This window comes from Trichophyton rubrum (assembly GCF_000151425.1).
Source record: "Trichophyton rubrum CBS 118892 genomic scaffold supercont2.6, whole genome shotgun sequence".
Taxonomy (NCBI): Eukaryota; Fungi; Ascomycota; class Eurotiomycetes; order Onygenales; family Arthrodermataceae; genus Trichophyton; species Trichophyton rubrum.
Window position 1 is genome coordinate 1,523,102 of NW_003456423.1, and position 5,920 is coordinate 1,529,021.

The following is a 5,920-nucleotide window of genomic DNA, read 5'->3' on the forward strand; positions in this document are numbered from 1 at the left end:
ACGCGATTTCTATTGAAGATAGACGTCTATAGGAGAAAATTGAGTTTTTTCGAAATGCTAAATCTATTATTCAAATATAAGTAGAGCTCTAGCTTACTATATAATAGTGTTTATACTATAAATATATTAAGAATATTTATTAATTTAATATATACTTTATTATATATATATTAATTAAAAATATATTTATATATCAAAATTATTATTTAACTTTAACAACAACTATTATAGAATCAAATATTATTTAAAAAAAAAAGAAATATAAAAAGAGTTCTATTTATAACTTTTTTAGAAATAATTATAGAAAATAACTCTATAGTAGTAGTAGAAAAAAATAATAAAAATAGAGTAAAAATTTTATAATTATAGAAATTTTCTTTTAATAAAGAAAAAAGAATTAAAAAAATAATTAAAAAAATTCTTTCTATAAAATTTAAATTTATTAAATATAAATATTATTATTTTTTATATAAAAAAAAATATATTATATTAATAAAAATTTAATTTAACTTTATTATATTATATAATTAAATATTAATAATATTAAAAAAATTATATAATTTATAAAAAATTAATAATAGAAAAAACAATTTTTATAAAATTAAATATTATTTAAAAAAAGAAAAAAAAAGAAAAAAAGTTCTACTAATAGCTTTTTTAAAAGAAACTAAAAAAATAACTTTATAGTAGTAGTAAAAAAAAATAATAAAAATAGAATAAAAACTTTATAACTATTATAAACTATCTATAATATAGTTTAAATAAAAATAATTATTAAAATAAAAAACTATATAATAGAAAAAATTTAAAAAATTCTAAATTATATAATATATAAATAGTGTTAAATTATTAAAATATTAAGTAATTTAATAATAAATTAATAAATATAGTTTAAATATAAATTTATAAAAATAATTTAATAAAAAATTAAATAAAATAATTTAAAAAATAAATTAAAAAAAATAAAAAAAATAAATTTTTAAAATATATATATAAAAATATTTATTTTTATTTTAATTAAAAATTATTTTTTAATATTTATAATTAAAATAATTTTTAATAAAATAATAATTTTTATAAAAAATTATAGCTTTATAATATTAATTAATATAAATATATTTTTTTTATTTATTTATTATTTTAAACTAATTTTTATATTAAATTTAATTAATATATTAATTTTATTATAAATAAAAAATTTAAAATATAATTATAATATTAAATTAAATTTAAAATTATAATTTTGAAATTAAATATAAAGTATTTTTTTATAATTTAAAAAATTTATTAATATTTTATTATATTTTAATTTATTTATATAATATTTTAATATTTTTTTATTAAAATAATTATTTTAAATTATTTATTAAAAAAGTTTTATTAATATAATATTAATTATTCTATATTTAAAAAACTTTCTTGCTTTGTTAAAACACAACCAGCTAGTGACTATTTATAGCCAAAAGCGACTTAATTTAAAGCTCTTACTAAGCTTAATTTATAGCTTAATTTTGACTCTAAAACACTTTCTATTTCTTAAGAAATTTTACTAAATACACCCCAATATTTTAGGAAAAATTTTTCTTCTCTATTTTGATTTTCCTTGCCAAGCCCTACTTATCTAAGCCCCTTTTTCCTTTTCCCCCTTCCCTTTTCTAATTTTGATTTTCCTTATCTTATCTCTTATTACTTACTACTTATTAATCCTTATCTTTCCTTACCTAATCTATTTTAATAAAAATCAGCGGCCATAGCTAAAATATCTAATAGTTTAGCCAAGCTATTAGGTCCCTACTACTAAGAACTACTAGAAAGTAGCTTAGCTACCTCTAGAAAACTTAGCTAAATACAGTTTTTTCTAGAAGGCTAAAATATCTAAATAGACTAAGCTTAGGTAATATATTTTATATAGATTCTTAAACCCCCTTTAAGAAACTAGAGGCCTCTATAATATTAAAAGATTCTAAATTAGAACTAGAAGGTAGGGACCTCTACTTAAGAGTAAACTAAAGCAATTATTTTAGTTTCTAATTCTCTACTAAAAAGAAAAGTGAAATAGTTAACTATCACTACTTAAAAGATAGTAGCTTTTTTTCCTAGGATTTTTCTTAGAAAAAACAGGAAGTTAGCCCTTACTTTTCTACTTTATAGAGAAATATACTCTATCTAGTATTATCTAAATTAGGTATCCCCTGAGGCAGACTATACTATTTAGAAATATCTCCCTAGATTTTAGAAAGATTTCCCTATAAAAAATCTAATAGTTTAGTAGTTCTCTTTAAAAACTACTACTAGAATATACTTCTTTAAGGGAGAAAGGCTATATACCCTATCTCTTAGAGATATATCTAGTTAAATCTTCTCTTAATATATTTTCTTTTACCGAATAGTTACAGATAACCTATAAACCTAGAGTTTTAGGTAATCTAATAAAACCTACTTACCTAACTATAAGTTAAAAGAATAAGAATAGCTACCTTAAAGAAATCTAAGGAAAAGATCTCCCCTATCCCTTTCTCCTTCTCTAAGGAAAGTAACCCTTTCCAAGCTTTAGAGTTAGAAGATATAGAGATAGATTTAGAGAATCAATTTTCTCCTCCTTTAACCCCTATACCCCTCCCTATACTACCTTAAAAAAGAGCCCCTAAAGGAAGCCCAAAAGCCTCTTCTTCTAAAGAAAATAAGGAGAAAGAAGCTAAAAACTAAAAAACTAGCCTCGCTCTTTCTAAGAAGACTAGCCAGAATAATCTAGAAATTATTCTAAATATTCTAGAGCAGGAAATTAAAGGGGAAGAAGAGCTAAAAATTCTAGAAATCCTAGAAGAACAGAAGTAACAATTTAAATAGCTTCTAGCCTATAGGAGAAATCAATAAAACTCCTTAAAAACGCCTCTTTAGAAGATAGAGGAGAAAATACAATCTCTAGAGAAATTACTAGAGAAAGAGAAGAAAGAGAAAAGAGAGGAAGAACTACTTTAGAGACCCTTCTATACCTTTATTATAAAAGGGAAAAATAAGACTAAGAAATTAAAAGAGGTATCTAAAGAAATTTCTAAAAAAACCCCTAAAAAAGCCGATATCCCCCCTTCCTAAAGAAAACTCTATATTAGTATCCTAAAATCTTAGGACTCCTTAAAAGGATATAAAATAAGAAACGCTATTAATATAGCTTTTTCTTAAGAAAAGTGAATTACTAGCCCCGTTCTTATATTAGTAGGAAAAACCTTTAAGGGAGATAATATTACCCTTACTACTATACCTAACTTCTTAGCTCTATTTCTTCTATAGACTTAACAAATTTATAAGAAAATAGTTAAATATTATCTTCTAGATCTAGGGGAGAAACTATAGTTTAAGAAGAATAAAAAATAGTCTCACCTAGTAATTTATAGAATTCCCCTAGATCCTTTTAAAGGAAAAGGGGGTCTTAAACTCCTTAAAGAAGAGATCCAGATCTTTAATACAGATCTAAAAGATCTTCTAGCTAAAGAACCAGTCTGGCTATTTAGAAAGAAAGAACTAGATTCTAAAACTAAAGGTTCAGCCCTTCTCTATCTAAAAGAGAAAATCCCTCCTAAGCTTCTTCTAATTATAGGCAAATATTATAAATCAGAAGAATATAAACCTAAATAAAAGACTTTCAAAACTAGAATACAATACTATTTCTACTAAAAATATAGCTATAGCTCTATAGAATATAAAGCTATTAAGCTAAACTACTAAGTTTATATAGAAAATCACGAAACTAAAGCCTATAACTACCTAGTTTACTATACTCTAGAAAAATAATATAAATACACTACTATAAAATATATAAATTATAGAGATAAACACTTAGCAGATAGTTAAGACTACCCCTTCTTTAGAAAGCCTTATCTATCTAAGGTACTAGCTAAAGTAGAAGCTAGAGAAGAAGCTAGTACTTCTACTAAGCCAAAGCCCTAGGTCCTAGTTAGAGTTAAAATCCTATAAGAAAAACTATAATAGTAGAAATATAACTAAGCTTTCTTTAAAATAATATAGCTAGAAAAGATATATTAATATATACTTACTTAGATATAGCTTTTAATAATAAAATTAACCTAGTTCTCTTTTAGGAGCCCTAGGTGAGTATAGACTATTAATATATTATAACTTACCCCTCTTACTTCTACTTTCTTCCCTAAACTAGAGAAGTTAGACCTAGAGTAGCGATTTTTATAAAAAAAAAATCTAGATATTAAATTAACCTAAGATTAGATATAATAAATAATCTAGACCTTTTAATTATAGATATAATAAACTCTAAATAAGAACTAGAGACTATTTAGCTAATAAATATTTATAACAAACTATCTTTAAAAGAAAAAATAGAAGGTAGAACTATAGAAAGAGAACTATAAAAAATAACTCCTATAAAGAACTTAATCCTTCTAGGAGATATAAATATATACTATCCTAGATAAAACTTTAAAAGATTATCCCCCCTTAGAGTAAAAAAGCTAATATATTGGTTAGATAAATACTAGTTTAATATAATTAATAAAGAAGATCAAGCTACTTACTTAAAATCTATAGAGAACCTATCTATTATAGATTTTACTTATCTATCCTCTTCTCTTTTAGAGAGACCCTATAATTAATGAATAGAGAAGTCTCTAGAATTAGGCTCAGACTATAAGGTTATCTATTTTAATATAGAAATAGATCCCACTAGCCTAGTAGAGAATCCCCTTCTATCTAATTAATATAATCTAGAAAAGGCCGACTGGGATAAAGTCCTAAAAGAACTAGAATCAAATCTTTAAAAAAGAGAATTTATTTCTATTCTTAGTCTAGATAACTCCTTAGAAGATCTAGATAATAAAGCTAATTATCTAGAGAGCTTAATATCTACTACTTTAGAAAGTACTATTTCTAAGAAATATATATCTAAATACTTAAAGCTTTGGTAAATATCAAGACTAAAAGAGCTTAGGAAAGATATAAAAAGGGATGGCTCTAGATATAAATAAGGCTTAATCCCCTTAGATATCTTTAAGGAATCTAGGAATCACTATTTTCAGGAGGTTAAGAATACTAAATAAGCCTACTAGAATAAATTTCTAGAAGAAGCTAAAGGAAAAGAAATTTTTAAAGCCTTTAATTATATTAAAAAAAGATACCTAGAGAAGCTCCCTATACTAATCTACACTAAAGATAGGGAAGAGATCAAGGCTATCACCTTTAGTAATAAATGCGAGGCTTTTATAGAAGTTCTTTTTAAAAAACCGCCCCTATCTAGGGCTATAAATCCACAGAATTATTAAGAATAAGAATAGGATTGGCCTTATTTAACCAAATCAGAAGTTAAGCAGGCTATCTACACTAGCTCCTCTAGAAAGGCAGCTAGACCAGATAAAATATCCTTTCTAATAATTTAGAAAATCTATCCTATTCTAGAGGAAAGACTCTTTAATCTCTATAAAGCTCTTTTTAATAGAGGCTATCACCCCCTTAGGTAGAAACAGGCTATAGGAATTATCTTCCCTAAGTTTAATCGAAACTATATAATTTCTAAATCCTATAGAGTGATCTCTCTCCTAAGCTACCTAGGTAAAGTTCTAGAGAAAGTCCTAGCTACTAGACTAGAATACCTTACTTTTAAGAGTTAGAAATTACTATATTTCGATTAACTAGGAGGGAGAAAATAGTTCTCTACTATAGACGCTACAATAAGTCTAACTTATAATATTTAGCTAGTAAAAAAATAAGGTATAATTACCTTAGTACTATTTATAGATATTAAGGGAGTGTTTAATTACGTTTCTCTAAATTAATTAATAAGTATATATTAGAGACTAGGCCTCCTAAAACTACTAGTTAGCTAGATAGCCTCCTTTATATTTAAAAGATTAGTTTAATTAGCCTTTAATAATCAAATCCAAGAGCTTAAAGAGAT